General features: G+C 40.1%; 1 long non-coding RNA gene across 5 annotated transcripts in view; it reads left to right on the top strand.

Annotated features, from left to right (window-relative positions):
- LOC110740537 overlaps nucleotides 1–27,153 on the top strand; it is a 42,286-nt gene extending 15,133 nt beyond the window's left edge. Inside the window, exons 2-3 of one of the 5 annotated variants that reach the window (XR_004179014.1) lie at nucleotides 1,495–1,669; nucleotides 27,078–27,153. This is a non-coding gene — a long non-coding RNA (uncharacterized LOC110740537). Of the gene's footprint in view, nucleotides 1–1,494; nucleotides 1,670–2,545; nucleotides 2,632–5,885; nucleotides 5,973–11,972; nucleotides 12,228–27,077 lie in introns of those variants that run through there. The other 4 variants (XR_004179013.1, XR_004179012.1, XR_004179011.1 and 1 more) reach the window with 4 other exon arrangements.
- Nucleotides 27,154–27,486: the final 333 nt, after the last annotated feature.

Genomic DNA, 27,486 nt, shown 5'->3' with positions numbered 1-27,486 from the left:
GCATGAAGGGTGGATGGCTTAGCTTAGTCCATTTTCTGCTGTTGTAAAAGAGTACCAGACTGGGTAATTTATAATGAACAGGAGCTTATTTGGCTCATGGTTCCGGAGGTTGGGAAATCCAACATCAAGGGGCTACATAGTAAGGGTCTTCTTGCTGTGGCACAGCATGGCAGGAGGCAACACATGGTAAGGGACAGAGAGAGAAAAAGGAGGCCAGACTGAGATAACTAACCCACTCCTGCAATAATAGCATTAACCCATTCACAGGGCCAAAGTTTTCATGATCTAATCACCTCCTAATGGTCCCAACTGTTAATTCCATCACAATGTCAGTTAAATTTCAACATGAGTTTTGGAGGGGATATTCAAACCTTAGCAGTGGAAAGGAAGGTTTCTGAACCTAAGGAAGCCCACAAGTGAGGCAACAAATCCAACTTCAAGAGTCAAAGATTAAAGCTGATATTGCTGGTTGTTGTCTTAGTTTGGGATCCCCCAGAGGCAGACCCTGATGCAGGGATTTGAGGAAATTAGCATATCTCAGAGGTAAAGGAAACACAAGTAGGACAGTGAGGAAGCAAGACACAGAAAGGAACTCAACTGTAATGATAGTAAAATCCACGGTGGCTCAAGCCTGTAATCCCAGCACTTTGGGAGGCTGAGACGGGCGGATTACAAGGTCAGGAGATGGAGACCATCCTGGCTAACACGGTGAAACCCCGTCTCCACTAAAAAACACAAAAGACTAGCCGGGCGAGGTGGCGGGCGCCTGTAGTCCCAGCTACTCGGGAGGCTGAGGCAGAAGAATGGCGTAAACCCGGGAGGCGGAGCTTGCAGTGAGCTGAGATCCGGCCACTGCACTACAGCCTGGGTGACAGAGCGAGACTCCGTCTCAAATAAATAAATAAATAAATAAATAAATAAATAAATAAATAAGATAAAATCCAGCCAGCACTGGAGTGATTGGGACTCAGTCCCATCAGAGAATTCTGGGAATTCGTGTAGAACAGATGCCTCAAAGGTCTTCCCTCTCTGGGAGTAAGAAAGCTGGGATACTCATTGACTGCTGCCTCTAAGGGTATTCATTTTGACACTTTCAGCACTGTCCATGAGCAGGCTGAGACAGGCTTGCTCACCAGAGAAAGCCCCCAGGCACAGTGATACAGGTGTTGGCAGTTGGAGTCCATGAGTATATACTGAAGTGAGGGGAGGGAGGGTGGATGGGCACCAGCATTGTCAGCTACAGTTATGTATGGGCTAAATATAAAGAAAGGGTTCTCCAACTCCCACTTTGTATCATAACCCACAAAGCAACTGACTTCCATGTTGCACAAGCTATTTTATAGATACATCACTTCATGTGACAGATTATTAAGCACAATTAATTAGGGGCCAACTGAATTTTAATACTGCCTCCTTTAATGACCTAACATGGCACAAAACTCTAGAAATACAAAGCTGCAGAGGATGGACGTGTTCTGCCTTTCATTTCTCAAGACAGATTTGCAATGATCAAGAGGCGTCCTACGAATGCAGTTTGCAAAGGACTTAGGCACGCAGCATCTCCTTTGTTCTCACCACAAGGCTGCAGGGTGTGCAGATGTGAGCATTATTTCACTGGTGAAGAAGCATCCTGAGAGGTTACATAGTTCAACTAACGTCACACCAAGAGGTACGGACTTGACCCACTTTCTTCTTTCTCTTTTCTTCTTCCCACCATACCTTGCTGCATTATAAGACTACTGCCAGTTCAGGGAAGATTTTAACTAAAGTTAATTTAAGGCCTCCAAGAATATTTGAAAGTATGTGCTGTATCTAAAAATATATAAAAATGATGACAAAATATAAAAGACGTGTTTCAATTTCTGACACACTGATACTTATAATATACAGATACAATAATACTAAATCTCTAATGTCTGTCATCTGAAGTTGATTCTAGAGCACTTACTACTTGGAGAGTATTAAATATAAAATGAGCCTGAACTTTTCCTTATGGCATCACTGCCACTGCACTTGGAGAGTCTTCTAGGTTCACAGATTTTTGACTTATTTTCTTTAGCAAAAGCTCAGGAAGTAAAGTCACACATTTACTCACATTGCACTCAAATGTGTGGAGAAAAGAGAGCATCTTTATTTCTCTAAAATGGACTTTTGGCTTCTCATAAGTGCCATCTGCTGGGTTGTATGTGTATGTCCTTGTGAATGTACAAGTAGGTTCAGAGGCATTAGAATTCTCAAACCTTTTTGGTTGAAGCCTCATGTATTTAAAGCACTGTGCAAATGTCTTAAATACACATCTCCATGATTTTTCACAAAATAAAGATAGGGATTCAGTGCTCAGAGCAAGAAATAGAACATCATCAGCCTGGCAAAACCACCACCCCCCTGCCATCTCTCTGTTACTAGATCTTAGAGTGAGAGTAAATGACATAATCCAGTCTAGTAATCTAGGTCTGTTTTAATATCTTAATCATGCATAAACTATTCATTATGTAAAACACCCAATCTGTAAGACTGTGCCACTCTCTCCCTTCTCTGCCCTCAGCAGGATAGCATCTGGGCATTTGGACATGGAGGGTGTGGGGCACAAGCATCTCATGGTCAGGGAATGGGGGAGGAGCATCTCAGATCTGCATCAGAGTTCATGCTGGTCCTAGGACAAGAGTCAAGCACACCCTGCTTTCACCAGCTGCTGGCAGGTGTCACTCAGGTAATGTACAGCTGAACAGAACCCAGTTCTCTCTCTTGACTGGGCCCCCATCAATACATTAGCTCCGAATCATGCTGTGAATCTCTCTCAGTACAAGGTCATAATCCTAACCCAGATGATTCCAAGATGGTGCTCTTTCCCCACCATGATAACCTTTCTGCAACATCCTTGACCATTCTCACCATTATTTCTATTTCCCCTCTTTAAGAACATGTGGGTACATCTGGATCCCATTCATGTCATATGCGAACTGAGGACAGCTTGAGGACATTCAGTGTCAGCCCTCTCATGCCTTTATCACCGTGACATTTTCTCCTCCCAGGATCCCAAATGGGAAATAGATCTTGAAAGGGATATCAGATACACATCTAACCATGCGTCTCACCATCAAATCAGTCTTTGGCCACTGTAGGAGTACCATTGCCCATCACCATATTAAAAGTGGTCACATGCAGAGTCTTCCTTCCTTATAGTCCATGCAGAAGCCCAAAGAAACAGGCTGCAGTCCCAGTAATCTGGGGCTACTCTATACCTCTCTGGATGAACTTAACCTGCCACATTCCTGGGGGTAAGAACTTCAAGAACTGACATGTTCACTCCCTCCAGCATCTGCCTTCCTTTCTCTTCTGACTTTGGGTATGTAAAGTGATGATATTCAGGTTTGGCTTTCATCTGTATTGTATTATAGCCTGTCCTATCCCACTGAGCTTTTCTTTCTTCCACTGCATATCCAACTATTCCTCCCTTAGTGGTCCTAGACAGGAGGCGTCTTCTTTGCTGTAGAAGAAAACCTGTCATCTGAGCCTGTAGATACAACTCTTAGTCTGCTCAATGTGGCCTACAGGCACCTTAGAAAATCTTTTCTCTCATAATAGTGACTGACTCTCAAGATTCTTATTAAACAACAATGATTTTACAAGTAATGTTGTTCTCTTTGAATTTCTGCTATAGCAATTCTAATGTCTCTTCATCCTCCCATCCCCTACCCTCCACTTTACCAGTCTTCCCAAGGCAATGGATACTTCAGGCTGACTATAGAGAAGGCCATATACTTAGAAACAGAAAAGAGAAAAATGTGTGAATATGTCTCAAAATATTAATCCCAACATACACAAATAAAGTAGTAAGTTGCATGAAGAGTAATTTTAGCATTTTCCCCAATATTCCTGCATTTATGCAGAACCACACATTGTAACAAAAGAACACTGATTTACTAGCTTCAGAAGCATTGAGTTACGAAGATTTTTTTTTAAAGTCAGCAGACATTCATGTTTATATAATCCTTTATTGTTTCAAGATGTTTTCACATAAATTATCTCATTTGATCCTCACAAAATGAAGTTTTGCTGTTTTCATTTGGAGGCTGACAAAGGCTAAACTATTTGCCATCAGCATATAGTGATACAGTGAGATCAAAAAAGAACCTTTCATTTTGAAACATACCTATCATGTAACTCTGAAAGTAAAAACTGAAACTAGGAGTTTGGGCTAGACTCGCGGCTTTGAGAAGAGCCTTCTTTGTGAACCACTTTCATCATGAGATGTAAATCAAATAGGAGCCCATTATCCTTTGGGAAATTCTGAACATTGTCAAAAGTCTCTAAATTCAAATGCACCAGAATGTTCTTAAAATGTGCACAGCATGGTTGTGGGTGGTGCATCCTTGCAGAGGTTAGTAGTGCAAAGTGATGTTTTCCTTCCTCTGGCAATAACCAGAGGCAGGACTTGGGGGTCTTTCACTCCGGAGAACATTAAAAACCTGGACTCTTTTTGGGACACAAGCATGAAACCCAGCAGATTTTCAGTGTTCTCGGAGCTGTGCCCATAGAGAAATCAGAGATAAAAGGCAGCTGAGGAATTATTTTAACAAGGAGAAGCTGGGATTGTATCTGTGCGCTTCTGTTTTGTGCATTGTACTTACATTCCTTATGTTATTGTCAAGTGCCAGCAGTGTCTAATTCACAGCCATTTTGGAACTGTGCTTAAAGGAATCATCTTTGTCCACATTCTTTGGCAAAACAGACCAGAGAGAATAATTGTAGGAGATTGGTCAGGGTGGTGGGAGAAATTGTAGGAAAAACACAGACTTCTTGGAAGTCCGTTGGGGGTTTTGCAAAGCTTCGGGGAAGAATGAGCTGAAGGCAGCAGTTCTTACCCTGGGGTAAAGGGCAAGAAGTAGGTACAAAGGAATGCAGGGGAGTTTATCTGAATAGGTTGTTTACTTGTATCTCCAGAAACCTGGCCTTTAATCATCCACATGCAATTACCCACAAGTGTATTGACTCAAGGCCTTTGTCATTAAATCTATACTGAATAAATGCCCACAGCACCAGTTGGTCAGGGCCACAGCTGCTGACTCTTTACAGTACTCTCTTTGGGGTCTGTGGCCATCCCTGGTCCCCTAGCCTGCTCTTTCACTGGATACCTGTGTCTGAGTGCGCTTGTTCGTCTGTCATTCAGCCAGGGTCTCTGGGTCAGACCTGGCAAATAATTATGGTGTGAAGAAAGGGTCAGAAGGTCCAGGAGCGGTGACTCACACCCGTAATCCCAGCATTTTGGGAGGCCAAAGTGGGCAGATCACTTGAGGCCAGGAGTTCGAGACCAGCCTGGACAACATGGTGAAACCCTGTCTCTACTAAAAATATAAAAATTAGCTGGTGAGGTGGTGCATGCCTGTAACCCCAGCTACTCAGGAGGCTGAGGCAGGAGAATTGCTTGAACCTGGGAGGCAGAGTGAGCCGAGATCGCACCACTGCACTCCAGCCTGGGTGACGGGAATCTATCTCAAAAAAATAAAATAAAAAGGATGGGTCACAGACCTGAAAAAGGAGATAGATAGTGCCTCAGTCTGGAGCATGATGTGTTGAGGGCACAGATGGGCACATGGAATATTCCAGCACTCCTCAGGGTTCTCAGAATACCTGCTGACATCACAGAGGGATCAGATTGTAGACCACTGTACAGCAAAGGAAAGGAGACCTCTCATGCTGGAAATGGATTGGAAGCAGAATAAGTCATTTTTTCAATAATTGTCTATGCCATGTGTATTAGCCAAAAATAAATTTAAATCTGTAAATATTATCTTTCTCACAGATATCCTTTAAAATACATTAAAGGATAGCATCATATTGTGCAAAATAATAAGTGGATTTTTATGCCTTTTTTCTGTTCGCAGGCCACCTCTCTTTGCCAGTCTTGACAAATAATTTCTTAATGAAGCACCTATTTCAGGCTGAGCCACAAGATGTCAGCCTAAGCTTAGTCATTTTGAATTTTCCTGGCCCTTGCAACAACTACATTTTTTCACTTTTATGACCAAGAGAAAGTTGGAGAAGCTCATGACCCCTCAGGATTAGGTATAGAGACCACAGCAGCTGCTTGCCCTGGGAGCTCTTTATGCCTGTTCTCAGCCATCTTCAGTGAAGATTTCACAAGATAACCCAAAACTGGCTCCTTTCTGTGACACCACCCAGGAAACTGCATTCCAAGTGTGGGTGTGCACGGATCTCCACCATTGGTCCTTGTTCTCTCTCCTGCCCTGTCCTTTCTCCCCCTCCTCAGTTATTCTCTGGGGCAGGTGAGTAATCCTCCGTGCCTTGTAGATGTCCATTCGGGAATGAGATCCTACCTTTCCTTTTACCAGGCACCCCCAGCCTTATGAGGGATTCCTATCACGTAGCTTTAGAGATGAGAAGGCATCTTTATCATGAACTCTTGCTTCATCAGGTTGAAACTCCTGTGAACTCCCACTTCTCTCAATTCTTTCACATGCTGGGAAGGGGACTGCAGAGACCTTTAGGGATAGTACAGAGGATGTGTCTCCTCATGGCCAGCCCAGGGCAGGGACTGGACTCAGTGGTTTGCAGCCCTTTTTAGAAAGTTGGCATTTAACTCACTTTGTCATTAGGTTTGGTTCATTGTCATCAAGATGGAGCCATGGTGAATGTCCTCCTCAATATCTTTTACATTTTACACAAATAACAGTTACTAGAAAGAACTTAAAGTTTGACTTGTGGATCAGTGTGCAGTACTCAAGAAAAGAGGAAAACTCTAACCTATTTTGAGGGCTTACTTTTTTTCATCTAATTGTCACAACAAGACAGTGAAGTTGCTATCACTTCACTTGATAAATGAGGAAAATTTGAGCTCAGAAAGTATTCAGTAACTTGTTCAGGGTCTTAGAGTTAGTGAGTGAGACAGAAACACAAGTCTGTCTGATTCTAGAGCCCTCTTTTTTTTTTCTTTCATTCTTTCCTTTTGAAAAAATTCCCTTTACTACTCCTGCATTTGACACAAAGTGGTATCTGGTAAGTGGGCCTGAAAACTTTCTAAATAACTAGTTTTAAATAATCTCTGTGGAAATTTATATGAATAAAAAACTTCCTTGAAAGAGTATAAACTTCCTCTTCCAGTAGGCTACGACAGACTCTCAAATCATCTGTTTCAATTATTTAGAGCTGAGCCTTTGACCTCCTGGTTAAAACTACATAATCAGAACTGGAAATACAAGTAGCTCTTAGTAGTGACAAAGACAGTGAATGTCCAGGAGAGAACTGAGCTGCATTTCTAGGTTTGAATGGAACCAATAATAAAAGTCCAAAATAAATGATCACCTCCACCATTCACTCTTCTATGATGGGTGTAATGTATTATTTTTTCTTTTAAAAAAAATTATTTTAGGTTCAAGGGTACATGTGCATGTACATTATATAGGTAAACTTGTGTCATGGAGGTTTATTGTACAGGTTATTTCTTAACCCAGGTACTAAACCTAGTACCCAATAGTTATATCTTTCTGCTCCTCTCCCTCCTCCAACCCTTCACCCTCAAGTAGGCCCCAGTGTCTGTTGTTCCCCTCTTTGAGTCCATGTGTTCTCATCATTTAGCCCCCTCTTTTACATGAGAACATGCAGAATTTGGTTTTCTATTCCTGTTAGTTTGCTAAGGATAATGGCCTCCAGCTCCATCCATGTTCCTGTGAAAGACATGATCTCATTCTTTTTTATGGCTGCATCATATTCCATGGTGTATACATACCACATTTTCTTTATCTAGTCTACCACTGAAGGGTATTTAGGTTGATTCCATACTTTGGCTATTGTGAATACTGCTGCAGTGAAATATGCATGCATGTGTCTTTATAATAGAACAATTTATAGTCGTTTCGGTATACACCCAATAATGAGATTGCTTGGTCAAATTGTAGTTCTGGTTTTAGCACTTTGAGGAATCACCACACTGCTTTCCACAATGGTTAGACCAATTTACACTTCCACCAATGGTGTATAAGCATTCCCTTTTCTCTGCAACCTCCTCAACATCTGTTATTTTTTGACTTTTTAATAATAGCCATTTTGCCTAGTGTGAGATGGTATCTCACTGTGGTTTTCTTTTTTTTTCTTTACTTCAGTAGGTTTTTGGGGAACAAGTGGTGTTTGCTTACTCGATAAGTTCTTTAGTGGTGATTTCTGAGATTTTGGTGCATCCATCACCCAAGCAGTGTACACTGTATCCAGTGTGTATTCTTTTACCCCTCACACCCTCCCACACTTTCCCCCAAACCCCCAAAGTCTGTTGTATCATTCTTATGTGTTTGCATCCTCAAAACTTAGCTTCCACTTATGATTAAGAATATCTGATGTTTGGTTTTCCATTCCTGAGTTACTGCACTTAAAATAGTGGTTTCCAGTTCCATCCAGGTTGCTGTGAATGCCACTATTTTGTTCATTTTTATGTCTGAGTAGTATTCCATGGTATATAGATAGATATAGATCTATCACAATTTCTTTATCCAATCATTGATTGATTGGTATCTGGGTTGGTTTTACATTTTTGCAATTGGGAATTGTGCTGCTATAAATATGCATGAGAAAGTATCTTTTTCATATAATGACTTATTTTCCTCTGTATAGATACCCCGTAGTGGAATTGCTGGTTCAAAAGGTAATTCTACTTTTAGTTCTTTAAGGAATCTTTACACTGTTTTCCATAGTGTTTGTACTAGTTTACATTCCCACCAGCAGTGTGAAAGTGTTCTCTTTTCACCACATTCATGCCAACATCTATTATTTTTTTATTTTTTTATTATGGCCATTCTTGCAGGAATAAGGTGATATCGCATCACATTGTGGTTTTGATTTGCATTTCCCTGATCATTAGTGATGTTGAACATTTTTCATATGTTTGTTGGGCATTTGCGTATCTTCTTCTGAGAATTATCTGTTCATGTCCTTAGCCCACTTTTTGATGAGATTGTTTGTTTATTCTTGCTTATTTGTTTGAGTTCCTTGTAGATTCTGGATATTAGTCCTTTGTGGGATGTATAGATTGGGAAGGTTTTCTCGCATTCTGTGGGTTGTCTGATTACTCTGTTGATTGTTTCTTTTGTTGTGCAGAAGTTTTTTAGTTCAATTAAGTCCAACTATTTTCTTTGTTTTTGTTGCATTTGCATTGGGGTTCTTCGTCATGAAGTCTTCGAATAAGCAAATATCCAGAAGGGTGTTTCCAATGTTATCTCCTAGAATTTTTATGGTTCCAGGTGTTAGATTTAAGTCTGTCATCCATCTTGAGTTGATTTTTATATACCGTGAGAGATGAGGAGGATCCCATTTCATTCTTCTACATGTGGCTTGTCAAGTATCTCAGCACCATTTGTTGACTAAGGTGTCCTTTCCCTACTTCATGTTTTTATTTGCTTTGTCAAAGATGAGTTGGTTGTAAGTATTTGCCCTTATTTCTGGGTTATCTATTATGTTTCATTGGTCTATGTGCCTATTATACCAGTACCATGCTGTTTTGGTGACTATGGCCTTATAATATAGTTTGAAGTCAGGTAATATGATGATTCCAGATTTGTTCTTTTTGCTTTGTCTTGCTTTGGCTATGCAGGCTCTTTTTTGGTGCCACATGAATTTTAGAGTTTTTTTTCTAGTTCTGTGAAGAACGATGGTGGTATTTTGATGGGAATTGCATTTAATTTGTAGATTGCTACTGGCAGTATCGTCATTTTCACAATATTGATTCTACTCATCCATGAGCATGGGATGTATTTCCATTTGTTTGTGTTATCTATAATTTCTTTCAAAACTATCTTGTAGTTTTCCTCATAGAGGTCTTTCACCTCCTTGGTTAGGTATATTCCTAAGTTTTTTTTGTTGGTGGTGGTTTTTTTGTTTGTTTGTTTGTTGTTTGTTTTGCAGCTATTGTAAAGGGGGGTGAGTTCTTGATTTGATTTTCTGCTTAGTTGCTGTTGGTGTATAGCAGAGCTACTGTTTATGTACTTTAATTTTGTATCATGAAGCCTGCTGAATTCATTTATCAGTTCTAGGAGCTTTTGGAAGGAGCCTTTAGGGTTTTCTAGGTGTATGATGATATCATCAGCAAACAGTGACAGTTAAATTTCCTCTTTACTGGTTGGATGCCCTTTCTTTCTTTCTCTTGTCTGATTGCTCTGGCTAGGACTTCCAGTACTATGTTGAATTAAAGTGATGAGAGTGGGCATCTTTGTCTTGTTCAAGTTCTCAGGGGGAATGCTTTCAACTTTTCCCCATTCAGTATTATGTTGGCTGTGGATTTGTCATAGACGGCTTTTATTTCTTTAAGGTATGTCCCTTCTGTGCCGATTTTGCTGAGGATTTTAATCATAGAGGGATGCTGGATTTTGTCAAATGCTTTTTCTGTGTCTATTGAGATGATCATGTGATTTTAGTTTTTAATTCTGTTTATGTGGTATATCACAATTATTGGCTGTGTATGTTGAGCCATCCCTGCATCCTGGATATAAAACCCGCTTGATCATGGTGGATTATCTTTTTTACATGCTATTGGATTCAGTTAGCTAGTATTTTGCTAAGGATTTTTGAACCTGTATTCAATAAGTATATTAGTCTGTAGTTTTCTTTTTTTTATTATGTTCTCTCAGTATAACATACTTTTTTAAGGAAAACATGAATAAACCAATGTATCTACTGAAGTCATTATTGGTGCTCTCTCTGACTTGCAACCTGCCTTCACCTAAGGTCATATGAAGTTTCTAGGGTTCCCTCCTCAGTTTCCTCCTTCTAGGGTTCCCTATCAGATTCAGATTCACCACTTTTTTTTTGTGCCAAACTTATTTGAATGTTCCCTACAACGTTGAAATAAAATTCATAGATAACATGACCTATCTATACACAAAATCTTTAAAATCATCAATATATTAAACTATAATGCAAATATAAGATAAATGTCTAATAAAAATAAATGTATATAAATTTGCAAATAATCAAGTGTGATTAAATTTGAAGATATAATGAAATGATATGAGGGTTGTATCTGTACATATAATGCCACAGCTACAAAGGCAGATGAGTCCAGGTGTGCAGTAGTGGTGACTCAATTACCATAAGTATTGCTGCCTTAATGTTATTTTCTAAAATGGTAAAATAATCTGAATGAAATTCCAAACAAAACAAAGTGGAATTTCCCATGATTAACATCATGATTTATTTCTGAAAAATGTAGGGTATATGAAAATTATGCCAATAAATGCTTTTTTTTTCATTTGTTATACAGAATTAGATTCCAAACTAGAAAGATTATAATCAAGTTTTTAATTTTCATGAATATCTGGGGCCACTGAAAATCTGTGGGGCACTGATCTGTGCATTGGAGATGTTTAGCATCTTCAGTGCACAGACAGAGCTAAATGGCTCAATGCCAGTAGCACACCCCTCCTAATCAACTAAAATTGCCTTCAAAAGTTTCAAAACTTTCTGGGAGGCCATACTCTGCTTCCTAAAAACTTAAATTTTGAGCACACTTGAAGAGGCCCTTTTAGTCAACGTTGGTCACAAGTGAGATGCCCCTGGACCAAAGCCATCCTGCTTCCTGGAGCCTGATACCACTGAGATTTCAGGCCTTAGTTAGGGGCTGGGAGACTTTACCAAGGTTGATAACCAACCCCAACCTAGCCTTCTTAGATGGACCTCATGACCATACCCCATGAAGCACTGGCTGCTTCCCAGAATGTAGCCACCCAGAGGATGTAGGTCCCTTTTCAGTAAAGAAAAAGTTGACTCTTCTCTCTTCCTTAAAGGCATCTTCCCTTCCCCATTATACTCACTCCAGCCACGGACATCACAATCTCTTCAAATTAAGCCATCAGTTCTCAGCACGTGGTCCAAGAAGACTTGAGGTCCCTGAGACCCTCTCAGAGAGTCTGAGAGATCAAAAATACTGATATTATAATGCTAGGCATCATTTGCCTTTTGTATTCTTTCAGGAGTGTGCAGTGGAGTTTTCCAGAGACTACATAATGTGATACCAGGATAGAATGAATGAACACAGAGCCGACCTGAGAATCCAGCTGTCTTCTTTAATCTATTAAAGAGATTCATAAAACGAACACAAAGCCACTGATGGATAAACACCTATGTGAATATAGCTCCTTGGCATCCTCAGTCACTTTTAACAGTGGCAAGGAGTCCTGAGGCCAAAAAGTTTGAGAACTGCAGGTTTAGACTTTCTCAAAAGACAGAAAAGTATTTACTTTCAGCAGCCACTATTTCCACAGACCCACCAGCCCCTGAAGCTGGGAAACTAAGATTGAGAGCTGATTCCTTTCCTACCGGGATGCGAAGAGAGGGGCTGGCAGAAAGAGGGGAAAAAACAAACAACTCGAAAATGGAAACAACAGAGCTCAGACTTTCACCTCAGTAGATATCCTCGGCTCACGTATTTATCAGGCAATGAACAAGACAGGCTGAGAGGAGGGTAGAGTGTGTATTTCATTTCCTCCACCCAGATAATAGCCATTTTAAAATAAGTGGCCACCACTGGTAATAAGCAGCACTCACCATTCCCACTTACAACTTACTCAGCTTATTCATTACTTCAGTTAAGAGCTATTGAGGACTTGCTGTGTGAACAGGGAAGAGATGGGGTGCTATCCTCACCTTCTAACTAGCTTACAGCTAGAAAGGGACACATACTTATTTCTCACACTGAGAAGTAAGGCTTAAAGGCTTAGAGAAAATGAACTCTAATAAAAGTTGAAGGTGAAAAGGCCTAACACAAAGGCAAAAAATCAGTTCTATAGGGATTCCGAAGCTTGATTTTTCTGTTTGGAGCAGTGAGCATCATAGCAAATTACGATTTGAGCCGAGACTCTGGAGAAATAGGCTGCAGAGATTAGAGATAGTAGGGAAGGACTAGACGGTGAAGAATAGCATGAAGAAAAGCAGAGAGGCAAGAACTGGGAAACAGGTTAGGAAACCGCGAGCTATAGCTAGTTTGGCTGGAATGCAGGGTGTGTGGAATTTATATATTGGAGATTGGGAAATAAAATTAGAGATGTAAGTAAAGATTGGATCACAGAGAACCTTCACTGTCAGGCTAAGGATTTGACTAGGAAACCATATGAAGACTTTGAGCTATTACCTTACAAGGGCTGTGCCTTAGAATAGTGAGCCCTGGTACACCATGTAGGATCAATTAAAGTAGGAGAAACTGAAAATCTATAAAATAAAAGACAGGAAGAAGAACCAGGAAATTACATTTATCATGGGATGCATTATAACAGCAAACATTGGCAAGGGTGTGGAACAACTAGGACTTTTGTACACTGCTGCTTGGAGTATAAAGTTGAAAACTCGCTTTTCAGCATTTTGGCAATTTCCTGCAATGTTTAACTTGACCTTATGACCCAGCAATTTCACTCCTAGGTGTTTACCCAAAACAAATAAAAAGCTAAGTCCACAGAGAAACTTGTACAATAATATGTCCAGCAACTGTGTTCAAAATATCTAAAAACTGGAAATAACCCAAATGTCCATCAACAAAAATTAAATAAATTATAGAATATTCATATAATAGAATACTATTTAACAATAAAAAGAATGAACTAGGACACACAACGACATGATTGAGTATCAAAAATACAGTGTTAAGTAAATGAAGAGTACGTGCTGTGTGATTTCACTTGCTGTGTTTGAAATCTAAATTCAGAGAAAGTTAATCTTCTATTGAAATTATAGAAATCAAATAGTGGCTTCTTGGGGAGAGATGAGAAGGGAAGGATGGGGACTGGACTGGAAGGAGCATGAGGGAACTCCCTGGGGGAAGACAAATGCTTTGCATATTATTTGGGGTAGTAGTACACATATTATACAATTGTCTAAAACTCACAGTCTGAACATGTGATACCAGTACATCTTATTTTGTAATAGTTCTATCTTAGTTAAAAAAAAATCTAGGTCACTGAAAATGTAGCATTCACTCACCCTTCCTGAAAATAAAACCTGCAAATAAAAACACTTATTTCTATTATCTGTGGAATCAGTCAAAATTAATACAATGGCTGAAATACTGGTTAGAAAAAAGCTTATTAGTGAGCAATAAAAAAACTATAGGTGAAAATAAATGTGCTTAGATTTTTAAATCAATTTACTAATTTCTGTAAAAGACAATTAAAGTGATAAAATTAATGCTTAAATTGTGGCCAAAAATTCTGAAAAGTCAATGGGAAAAGATAACACAGTGGTGAATTTAAAGAAAACGACATTATTTTAGCCTTAACTGCAGACAAAGCCAATATTACTCTCAAATACCATATTTTTACATTTAAAGTATTTATTGTAGACTCTAGTGAGTGTCTTTTCAATTAAGCTCATGGTTCATAAAATTGGCTTTGAAAATAAAACTGATGTGGTTGCACTTATTTCTCACACTGAGAAGTAATATAGTGCTCACTGAAACGTGTATTTCTATCTATTGAGTAGATAGAGCTAAGGTTTAAAAAAAGGCCGCGTATAGCTTTATGCAATTAGCTTAGGAAGCAAAATTAAATTACAATTCATCATCTCTCACTCAGGTAAGCTCTACATGTATACTTAAGGTTACCTGTTTGGAAGTCAGGATTGTATGTTATGTTTAAAAACAAGATAGAGATCTGTGGAGTTTGTCATTCTAGTCACTTGCTTGGGAGTAAACATGAGTTAAAAGGAGCTGGAAGTCCATTCAAGAGGGAAAATATTGCACCGTGTATAACTCATGTACCTCTCTCTAGAGGAAAAGCTAAGCTGCTACCTGGAGGTGTGTTTTCCAGTGATAAGCAAATATGCAGTGATAAGCTCTGTGTAGAAATGGGATATTGTATAGAAAGTTGATTGAGTGGAGAGTGTCACTCAGTGTAATCTCCTGAAATGCACTATAATTATTTGGATCTTTCCAGCTTCCCACTTTGGCCACTTAATTCTCTGAACTTCCACTACATGAAGAGACTAGAACTTGATTAGAAATAAGTGGAATGACTCTTAATGAGCAAGTGGATGAATAAATTGTGGTAAATCCCTACAAGGGACTATTAGAAAGCAAATGAGTAGAGTTAATTAGTTCCATATTGACATTGTGCACTGTTTATGATATATTATGTAAGAAAAAAGCAAGAATCAGGATAATGTGCATTATAATAATATATTTTGACAAAAACGAAGCACAAGGACAAAAATTCCAATACAGATCTAAAATCAGTCCAACAAACAAATGTCATACTAGAAGAACTAATAATGTTGTTTGGATTTAAGAGGAAAAACTTGAAGGATCTGTTTATAATGCACACGGCAACTGCTATAAGGAAATAGCTCAGGAATGCATAGACTATGAGAGAAAAACCAGGAAAGATGAGTTAGCATGGCTAAATGGAGGGATGGATGGATGGATGGATACATGAATGAAAGGATGGATGGATGGATGGATGGATGGATGGATGGATGGATGGATGGATGGATGGATGGATGGATAGATGGATGGATGGATGGGTGGATGGGTGGATGGATGGATGGATGGATGGATGGATGGATGGATGGATGGATGGATGGATGGATGGGAAATGAGGGGGACAAAATAAAGGGAAGAAGGAAAATTATTTTTCTTCAACAATCCAAAAACACTGTTCCTTTATTTTCCCAGTATCTTATGCTTTTAATAATAATTCTATTGCTGAAATAACTTTTTTCCTCTTCATCCTTAGTATTCTCATATTTCATAATCAGGATCTAGATGTCAGTCTTATCTATTTTTTAAAAAAAAAACTGTTTTCTTTCAGCTCAGAAAAATATTTTTATATTGCTTCTTAGATAATTTAGAACCCTCAACTCCCCATGTTATTTCTTTCTGGCATTACTACTTGCTGGCTGTTGTACCTCCTTGATATATCCTTTATGTCTCTTATTATTTCTTTACAACTTTCTGTCTTCTTTTTTTGTTGTTCTACGTTTTAAGAATTTCTTCACTTTTGTCTCTTTTAATTAAAATGATTCTTTCATACACTTTGTTCCATTTTATAGCATCCTGTTCTTGCCTTGTGGATACAAGATCTCTGTAAATTAGTATTTCTAAGTTCTCTTCTGTGCCCTGAATTATGTATCTCTCTCTCTCTCTCTCTCTCTCTCTCTCTCACACACACACACACACACACACACAGACACACACACACACACAGACACACACACACACACACAGAGACAGAGAGAGAGAGAGAGAGAGAGAGAGATTATGTTATCCTAAAAGAAAAGACTAGGAGTTGGAACTAGGAGTTCTAACCAGGAGTTAGAAAAGAGAGATGTCCATAGATTTCTGGAAGATAGGTAACATATTATTAGGTTGGTGCAAAAGTAATTGCAGTTTTTGCATTACTTTATTACAAAAATCATAGTTACTTTTGCACCAACCTAATAAAAAGTGGTGATGACCAAGGAATGGGTGAGAAAAAAGGAAGAAAATTTCCATCTTAGAATGGATGCTGAGGAATGTATGTGGCAGAAGAAGCCAACTGATCTGGTGAAAACGGGTTGCAGTTCTATTACCTAGATGACTCCAGGTAATTCAGAACTTTCACTATTGTTTATGAGATGAAATATACAAGGGTATTAATACTTATAGTTTAAAGAATTGGGCGTGTTTCCATCACCCAGTTTTAAAATTACTCATATTTTAGAACCTTCCCTGTGTGTCTCTTTCACATCACATCCCTCTCTCATTCCTGATGTTGATTTGTGTGTGAATCATTTTTGTCTCCCAGTTTTTAAAGGTTTTTCTATATATCTGTAAATACATGTACCAGATATGATTTTTTATATAATTTTATATGATACATGTTATGTATACATATAACTTAGTTTTGTTTGGTTTTGATCTCTATAAATAGAATTTTGCTATAAGTATTCTTCTAAGACTTCTGCATTCAACATTGTGTTTTTGAGGTTATCCATGTTGAGGTATTTAACTGTTATGTATCTATTCATTTTTCATGGCTGAATTTTATTTCATTGAGTGACTATATTACTATTTATTGATTCAGTTTACTTTAATCAAAATTAGGTGGTTTTCAACTTGGGGTTAATCTGAATCATGATGTTGTGAACATTCTTATACACACTCTATTACATGAGTACTGTACACAATTATCTCTTGAAATAGATTATTGTATTACAGAAATGCATAGGTTCTGTACCATACTAGATGCTAAACTGGTTCCCAAAGTTCTTATACTGTTTATTACACCCCAACCAACAGTGGGTGAAAGTCTTAGTTCCCCTACATCTTAATCATTTTCAAACATTTAAAATCTTACCAAAATGGCAGTATACAATGGTGTTCCATTTTGGTTTTAATTTTAACTCTTATTACTACAAATACATTTTAGGATTATTTTATATATTTTGAGCCATCTGTATTTTTTTTTGGCTGTGAAAATTTTTGTTTATGCCACCTGACCATTTCTCCCCAAAATTTCGAGTTTTTTCTTAAACCATTTATAAAAGAGGCTATCGGTTTGCTTATGATCTTTGATACCCATGAACAGTCATATTTGTTATTTATGAAATTTCCATATGGTCCTTCACATTTATCGGTTCCCTTCTAGTTATATGGAATCACATGGCTAATTTATGAGGAAAGGCCTATGATGGGTCACTTCTAAGCCAAAGAATTTACAAGCCGGCACTTGACCCTCTCATTCTTGCTATCCATGCCACAGTGACAAAACAAGCCACAGGGTTCTCAAAAGTACAACTACAAGGCCAGGAAGGCTCTGTTTCCCTGGATCCCTGAGTGATTCTGAGGAGCAGAGCACATACCCACACCCACTCACTCCAGACAACTTACACTGGATTTGTACCCTGAGAAATGTGAAGGGTAATTTGTTTACCACCATGATCACAGTGCTGCGACTGCCGCTGTTTCGCTGAATCAAATTTCCGAGCAGGCGAAGTTTTAATTACAGGCTCTGCTGCTGTTTCACCGCCAGGACCATTTCTGTTCCAGGCACGGGCCATGCCAGTTAATTGCGTAAATAGTAATATTCACCCGCCTCAGTGAAAGTCCTCTATTCCATTAAAGGATTGTTTTCATCTATTTTAAGCTCATAGATCTGGGTAACATGGAATCATCTTTCGGCTTCTGAATACCCCTGCATCTCTAGAGATTTACAACACAATTTGTTAATCCTTCAGATCAGTTTCGGTGAGAATTCCACATCTTTCTTCTTCGCACGGATCGCTCGACCAAGCTATACCCATGTATTCCTGCCTGGCTGGTTTGATCAAAGGGTGTTTCATTATGTTTTGTTTTTATGCGTTTGCACCCGGCACCACCGGTATATGAAAGAGTTGTTGCATTTATTATTGTAAAGCTGGTTACATGGAATTTACCTTTATTAACGTGCCGGGTTTGTTTACATGCGGCATGGTGGTCTTAGCACGCCCATCGGCTCGTCCGTTTTATCGGTGCTAACCACAGTGAATCCCTCCATCCCCCTCCCCGGTGAGATTTGATTATTGGCGTGTTCCCACGCTTCCACCGGGTCCAGAGTGATGCCTGGGTGCGTTAGTTTCACCTCAAAGGTAAAGAACATCACGGTGTTCCACAGTTTTCTCGACTCGCGCCGGTAGTTTGCCGGGAATAGTGGTTTCCAGCTGCATCCGCGGCCACCTAAGGGGCCTTAAATGTCGCCACAGCGGCTTCGCATGGTGTTCGGTGTATATGCCCGTTTTGCAATCTGTCGCACCGTTGGACGGGTGGGACCGTTCCGGAGATCAACATGAATGGTGCTGCATGGCCGAGCGTGGGTGGTATGTCTTTGCGGCGCGGTCTATATCGCCTGGGCCATATCTGAAATGGCGGATGGCTGGGTCATCGCCATTTTATCTAGTTTCTGAATCGCGGGAATCTACTGCCCTCATCGGTTGAGCTGGTTTGTCCACTAAACAATTGGCGAAATTGTTCCTGTATCCGCATCTCTCCCGGCATAACGGCCCGCGACTTTCAGCGTCGCCGAACCGCGCTGGTGGATTGAGTATCACCGTGGACAGGTTTAGAACCTCGGTGATGGGTGGGCTGAACGCGTATTGTCACCGTTTTGGGCTGTATGGATGATATAATGTCTATTTCGCTCATACCGCGGTGGGGTTGCGTTTTCTTATGGTGAGTTCGCTGGGGTTTGGATTATTAGCCTTCCTCGGATGGTGATTGCGGGATTTTCTCATTTCTACGGGTTGCAAATCCTCAATTAAAGGCCGGATTCGCCGCACCATGCCGAGAAATCTTAATTCAAATTTAAGTCCCGATTTTAGCTTTGCGCGTTACTTGCTGATGTTTTGAACCGCGGAGTCGCCACCATCACCTATCATCCTGGAGACCGTTTTCTACGGTTTTCCTCCCTAAGGGTTGCCGATAATTCAATTAGAGCTAAAGTCATAAATCGTCGGAATAGTGCCATGCAAAGGTAGGGGATCGGTTCGGCTTTCCGCCCCCCATAGCTAATAATTCCCCACTTCATTTATTAATAAGTCCTTTTCCATTTCTTGTATTTTCTCCGGGTTTCGTCAAAGGTCAGATAGCCATGAGTGGCAGTATTATTTTACAAAGAATCTCAAACCTGCCAATTGAATTTATCTCTATTTTGCCATGAGGCATGGTACCCGTATAGAACACATCTGGGTTACTGCTAACCATAATAAGTACTCCGTTCGGTCAGGTAGCGTGTCCTCCCGCTTTCATTCTTTGGCCAGGGGTTGGCATCTCTTGGGAGATGGGAGGCTCTTTGGTTCCATGCTCGAACTGCAATGAGTTTTTCCAATTCTAGAGCCCTCATTAGTGATGGGGATGCTTATTAGATCGCAAATTACCTTAGGCAGCAGCCATTTTCACGATAATGATTCTTCCTATCATGGGCATGGTCATTCCATCCATTTGCATTTGTTTACGTATGCTATCTTTTACATTTCACTGAGCAGTGGTTTGTAGTTATAGCAGAGGGTGCTTTACATGCCAATAGAGAGTTGGTTCCTGGGTAATTTAGGTTCTCTTTGAAATGGTACTGAATGGAGGTTCATTCATGGTTGTGGCTTCCTAATATTTTATCTATTATTAGTGCTTATAAGAATGCTTTGCCAATTTTACACATTATTTTATCCCTAGAGACTTTGCTGAAGTTGCTTATCCAACAAGAAGTTTGGGTAGGGCATTGGGGTTTTTCAAACTCTCTAATGTATCATCTACAAGCAAAGGACAATTTGACTTCTTACCTTCCTACTGAATACCCTGATTTCTCTTACTTACTGTTGTAGAACTTCAGCACTATGTTGAATGAGGTGAGAAGGGCATCCCTGTCTTAATGCCAGTTTTTCAAAGGAATTTTTTCCGGTTTTGCATTCGGTGGTGAAACGTGGGTTTGTCATGATGGCTGTTGTTATTTTTGGGGTACGTTTCCCATCAATACCGAATTTATTTGAGCGTTTTCTTGTGAAGGGCTGTGAATTTTGTCAAAGCCTTTTCTGCATCTATTGAGATAATCATGTGGTTCTTTGTCTTTTTGGTTCATTTCTCTCCTGGATTATGTTTATTGATTTTAGAATGTTGAACCAGCCTTGCATCCCAGGATGGAAACCCACTTGATCATTGGATAAGCGCACAGTGTTTGCTGAATCCGAGCAGTATTTTATTGAAGGTTTTTGCATCAGTATTCATCCAGGGGATAAGCTAGTCTAAAATTCTCTTTTATTTAATAATGTCTCTACCAGGCTTTGGTATCAGGATGATCTTGGCCTCGCAAAATGAGTTAAGGGAGGATTCCCTCCTCTTTTCTATTCGGTTGGGTGGTTCAGGAAGGAATGGGTGCCAACTCCTCCTTCCTTGCCTCTGGTAGAATTCAGCTGTGAATCCATCTGGTCCTGGACTTTTTTAGTTTTGCAGTAGCGACTAATGAGTGTGCCTCAATTTCGAGCTACTATTGGTCTGTCAGGGATTCAACACCTGGTTTAGTCTTGGAGGGTGTAGGGGTGTCCAGGAAGTGCATCAGAACACAAGAGACTTGGGTTTGTGGGGGTGTTTGAAGGCATTATACGGTGGTGGACATGGCACCTGTGAGGGTCGGTGGTGACATCCCCTTTAAATAATTTTAATTAGCGACCGATTTAGTTCTTCTCTCTTAACATTAGTCTTTACTAGTGGTCTATCATTTTATTTGATCTTTTCAAAAACAACTCCTGGATTCATTAGTATTGATTTTTTGGAGGTTTTATTAATCTCTATCTCCTTCAGTTCCTGCTCTGATCTTAGTTATTTCTTGCCTTCTGCCTGGCACTTTGGAATGTGTTTGCTCTTGCTTCCTCTAGTTCCTTTTTTTTAATTGTGATGTTATAGAGTGTATAATTTTTGGAAGTCTCCTACTTTCTCTTGTAAATGACCCCAATTACCTCATTCCCTCTACACTCACTTTCGTCATCCCAAATTCTGACCCATGTGCCTCTGGTTTCAAAGACATCTTTATTTTCTTAGCATGTTTCGTGATGTACTTGGTAGTCATTCAGGGCAGGTTGTTCCGTTTGTGTGCAGAGCGGTTTTGATTGAGTTTCTTAGTCCTGAGTTCTAGTTTGATTGCACTGTGGTCTGAGAGACAGTTTATTTGCAATTTCTGTTCTTGTACATTTGTTTTGAGGGAGTGCTTTGCTTTGGTATTATGTGGTGTTTTTAGATGAGCCTGATGTGGTGCTGAGAAAGAATGTATATTCTCCTGTTGATTTGGGGTGGAGAGTTCTATAGATGTCTATTAGGTCTCTGCCTTTATGCAGGAGATGAGTTCAATTCCTCGGACTGTATGTTAACTTTCTGTCTCTGATTGAATCATCTGTGGCTTTGAGTGGAGTGTTGAAGTCTCCCATTGTGTGTGGGGTCTAAGTCTGCTTTTGAGTCTCAGGACTTGGCATGGATCCCGGATTTTGCCCTTCTCATTGGGATAGTTAGCTCTTACCCTGTTAGATTGATCCCTTGACCATTATGTAATGGCCAGCTGCTGTCTCTTTGATGCTGATGGTTTAGATGCATTTATCAGGACTAAATTTACAACCCTGCTTTTTGTTCCATTGCTTAAGTGAAATCTTCCTCCATCCATTTTGGCGTGTAGGGTGGTCTGCAGATACAACTGAACTGATGGTCTTGACTCTTTATCAGTTTGCTTGGTCTCTTTAATTGGGCATTTTGACCATTTTGTTGGTTAAGATTGTTACATGTGTGGACTTGATCCTGCATACCATTATGATATTAACTGGATTGTTTGGCTCGTTCGGTTGGGTGCGGTTCTTCCCTGGCCGCAAGTGGTGTGCATTTTGTTTTGGCGGTGAGCAGCGGTTGTTCCTTTCCATGTTGAGTGCTTCCTTCCAGGGTCTCTTGTAAAGGCGACCCTAAATCCAGAGTAGGCAATCGCATTTGCTTATCTATGAGATTACCTATCTTATAGGCTTTCCAGATTTGGCTGGATATGAAATTCTGGTTTAAAATTCTTTTCACTAAGAATATTGAATATTAGCCCTCTTCTAGCTTAGAGGAAGTTCTGCCCGAGAGATCTGCTGTGAGTCTGATGGAAGCTGCTTGTGATGCCCGACCCTTTCTGGCTGCTTATGGGTTTTCTTGTTTGTTGGTGAATCTGGCAATTATGTGTGTCTTAGGTTACTCTTCCTCGAGGTATCTTTGTAAGCGTTCTCTATTTCCCTGGATTTTGAATGTTGGCCTTGCCTTTACTAGGTTAGGAAGTTCTCCTGGATGATATCACAGAGGTGTTTCCAACGGTTCCGACCACTTCCCCTCGCTTGGGGCACAGTCGAATGAATTTGAATTCTTTTTTGCATAATCAGCCGCTTCTTTGGTACGTTTCATTTCTTTTTCTGCTTCTTTTTCTTTTGGTTTCTCTTCTATTTCATTTCATTCATTTTGATTCTCGATGGCTGATGCTTTCTTCCAGTGGTGGCCAAGGTGGTTGCTAGGCGTTTGTCGCGTGGCTGCCGTGTAGCTGGTTTTCATCTCTTTCGGTATTCGTTTGAAGCCAGCTGCGTGAATTGATCACAACGTCCAGTTCTTCCACTTTCAGATTACCCAATTTCTTTTCGCAGAGTACGTAATTCCTCCTTTAAACTCTAGAAATTCCGATGGACTAAAACCATACCTCTCCATCTCATCCAAGTCATTCCATCCAACTTTGATCCGTTGCTGTGATAAGCGTAACCTACTTTGCGGGGAGATGTGCTCTTTTTGTTCAGCTTTTTCTGCCCTGCTTTTCCCCACATCTTTGTGGTTTTGCATCTGCCTCAAGGTCTTTGATGTTCAGGTAGAAGTGCCTGATGGGTTTGTAGTGTCCTTCCTGTTTGATAGTTTTCCTTCTAGTCAGGACCCTCAGCTATCAAGTCATTTGGGGGGTGCTTGGGGTCCTCCAGACCCTGTTTTTGCCTGGGTAGTAGCAGCAGGCTGCAGAGATGGGAATATTTCTGGAGCAGCGAGGTGTACCTCAGCTCTGATTCTTGCTGGAGCTTCCCTCTCAAGAGTATACTCCCACCCCTGTGAGGTGTGGGGTGTGGGTGACTGCCCCTAGTGGAGACCATCTCCCAGTTAAGGCTACTCAGGGGTGGGGTTGCTCCCAGGCAGGCAGTCTGTCAGTTCTCAGGTCCTCAGCCTCAAGTGTTGGGAGATCCGCCACTCTCTTCCACAAAGCTTCAATGAAGACAAGAGTCGTTTAAATCTAAAATTTCTACTGCTTTGTTAAATTTCATTGTTGTTTATGTTGTGTAGCTGTGCCCTGTCCCCCAGAGGTGGAGTCACCGGGGTGCCAGGCAGGTTTCCTTGGGCTGTGGCAGAGCTCCACTTGAAAGTTCAGGCCTGCAGCTTGGCTTTGGTGCATTTACCACCCAAAGCCTCAGCAGTGGCGGGCAGCCCACCTCCCTGCTTCTCGCTGCTGCACCTTGCCGGCCAGGTGGGGCTTCATACATTTTCTTAGTGAGGGAGGCTCCGTGATGGGACCCTCCCACGTGGAGTGGGATATGATCTCCTGGTGTGCTGTTTGGCAAAGAGCAATATTGGGGTGGGAGTTACCCGATTTTCCAGGTGTTGTGTGTCTCGGATTCACCGAGCAGGAGGGGTTCCCCTTGGCTTCCCGGGTGAGGCATTCTCATGCATAAGCTGCGGCCTGGCTGCAGGTGGGCACAAACAGCGGCTTAACCCCACAAATCCGGCACTCAGTAGAATAGAACTAAAATACCTCGATTGAAAATGCAGAAATCACCCAGTCTTCTGCATTAAACTGGGCTAGGGTGGAGCTGGTGCAAATTGACCCGTCTTGTATCTGAAAACTTTTGTTATATCAATCCTGAAATGGAACATATTTTTATGTTTCTTTTCAGATGTATGTTAAAAATTGGGTTATGCAATTAATCTTTCTCCGGCATATGAATATTCAATTGGTTATAAACTGGGTTTTGTATACAGCTACCTTATTAATTCTCTTATATTTTTCTAATATTTAACTGAACTTTCTTTTCGGTGTATAATACAGACAATTGTATCATCTATGAATAATGAAAATTTTATTTTAGCCTTTCAGATATTTATCTTACCTGCTGATCCTCCCTAGATCTCTGGTATAATCATGAAAAGAAATTACTATAGCAGGCATTTTTTCTTGCTCTTAATCTTACAAGAAATGCTTTCAATCTACCACCATTAAGTAGGCTATACATTTTGGTACAGATCCTTTATCAGGTTAAGAATGTTCCCTTCCATTGCTAGTTTGCCAAGAGGTTGTTTTCTGTTTTGTTTTCATTAATGAATGGTAATTTTTGTCAGATGATTTTTCTGCATCTATTGAGATGATCAGATATTTTTTCTTCTTTAATTTGCTAATTAAATAAATCACATTGATAAGTTATCTAATGTCAGACTGAGATAAGCAAACCTGGCAATGATAAATATTATAATTTTTATATTTTGCTGGATTTGGTTCATTAATATCTAGTTGAAGGTTTTCATATCTGTGCTAGTAAGTAAAATTACCCTGTAACATTTGTGTTTTTGTCAGAATTTGGTATCAAGGTTACTTTGTTTCATCCATGAGTAGGATAGCATTTCCTGCTTTTAATATACTCTGGTATAGATTGTATAATACCCCAACTATTTATCCTAAGAATGTCTAGTGGACCGCACAGAAAATTTGGGGCTAGTGCTTTCTGTGTGGGAATATTTTTAGCTTCAAACGAAATAAATCTTTTGAAGTTTCTAGCTATATCCAAGTTTTCCTTTGACAGTTCTTCGAAATTACCAATTTCAGCTAAGTTTTCAAATTAACTGGCATATATTATTTTATATTCTATAACAGGCCATTTTTCTTCTATCTGCTGATTTTCATCAGTGGTATCATCTTTCCTTGTGCATTGTGAATTTTTGAACTGTGAGCTACTAATTTTTATTTGAAATTTAATCTCTGTGAATTTTTTAATGTGAGTTTTAATTCAAAGTTTTAAATAAGGATATGCATTTTCATCTGCCAGGTGCCAAAGGTATTACCAAATTGCTACCACTTACATTAGAAGATCTGAGTGACATTTTCTAGACTGCACAGGCAGTGTAAAAATGAACTAAAACCCACTTCAGAGCTGGCTTATGATTACATATATTTAGAAGACACTTTTTCCCTCCATTCAGCACTAAGGTTGAAAACCACAAGCTTTACTGATGTTTCTTTCTGCACAGAGAGATTTTCTTTCCTAGTTCACCTTATCTCCAGGGGCATAGCCCTTAAGGATCCAAGCATTGTGCAGTCCTACGAGACTTTCACTTTGGGTGGGCCCTAAAATTTACCTCCCATACTCTGTATCCAAAGAGCTAATCAAAAGCTCAAGTTCCCCCACGCTTCTTAGAATCCTTAAGGAAGCTCCAGCTGCAGTGTTTACCTGAGTTATAGGATTCTGCTTTCACTTCTATGTGGAGGCTGCAGATTGCAGATTCTTTTTTGCCTAATGCTAGCTCAATGAAGCACTTACATAATTTAAAAAAAAAAAATATTCCATCCAACATTTTCATTGCTTCAGTTAGAAGAGTTATTTAGTGTATCTAATCTAATCTGGTAAATTGCCCAACCCACTTCTTTAATCCTTATTGAATAAATCAGTGCTGCCAAAGAACTTTCTGTGATTATAACTGACCAGTTTGGAAGTCGCCAGCCACAGGTGGCAATTGAGCAATTGAAATATGACTCGTGATTTTAGAAGTGTACTTTTATTTTCACTTAATTTTAATTTATTTAAATAGCCACTTGTGGCTAATGGTTACCTTCTAGAACCGTGCAGAAATAGACCTTCATTCACCCATTGATGGTGCTGACACATAATGTTCCTGTGAGGTAAAACTTAGAATTCCATATAAAAGAGGAGAGGAGATGCTTGGCTACACAATTCAGAATGGCATAGCCAAGGAAAGTCATATAAAAGAATGTTTAAGGGAGAGCCAGTCTTCATCCAGCCTCATTTTCTTTTTTGTAAGAGAAGAATTTCTGGATGTGTGGCATCTACCTGGACACATCACAACAAAGGATTTAGCATAGGTTGTGGGATTGCATAAGCCAAAAACAGAAACAGAGCATAGGAAATGGCAGAAGGCACTCCCCAAATGGCTTCATTAGAATAAATCTTATCTCCGAGGCCCTGGCCTTACCTACTAGCCCTAATGAGCCTGCTCTGACTCATACTGGTTTCCTTTCATGCCCAGACCCATAAACACTTATACCTGAGCTCTCATCATGGAGTCTCTCCTTGTTATCTGTGGCATCTAATCTTTCCTTGGAACCTCTGGGAATCAGCCATTCAGCAGTAGGCCCACTCACAGAGGGTCTCCTCCCAAAGCTGCTGCAACCAAACACACAAAATGTCTATTTCCTTAAGGAATAAGGATGAGTGTTTACACTGTATCTCTTTGTAGAGTTATGTTCTGCATAGGATAGGCACGGTTGTATGAAAAGAGCCCTGGGCTTAGGGTCAGGAGAAACCAGTTCTAACCCCATCTCTGCCATTAGCCAGTTGCTGGTGCAAGTCACATGGCTGTCCTGGGTACAGTTTCTGCCACTGCAAAAGAAGAGTGTTCAGCTCCATCAAAATAGAAATCCCTCTCCTGGAGTCTAAATGGGAAGATTGAGTTACTCAAAACTGACATATATAAACAGGTAGGAGATTGGACAGGTAAAGACTTTTCTGTGTCTATGCTGCTAGGTCCTTGTAACAGGTCAATCTCATCAGAAGGAAAAGCAACCTCAAACTGGTAACTGGGGACTTAATGATGAAAGTGGTACTAAATGGGGACTTTGGGGACAATCTGGTGTCCATATTACACAATTAATCACGATGCACCATAGGACTTTCCTCACTGGCATGGAGAGAAAGGTATCATTAACCTGGCAGGCCTGGTGGGGATTCTATGGGCCCAGG

Source organism: Papio anubis, chromosome 16, assembly GCF_008728515.1.
Source record: "Papio anubis isolate 15944 chromosome 16, Panubis1.0, whole genome shotgun sequence".
Taxonomy (NCBI): Eukaryota; Metazoa; Chordata; class Mammalia; order Primates; family Cercopithecidae; genus Papio; species Papio anubis.
Note: the sequence above shows the minus strand (reverse complement) of the source record. Positions and strands in the feature narration are given on the sequence as shown.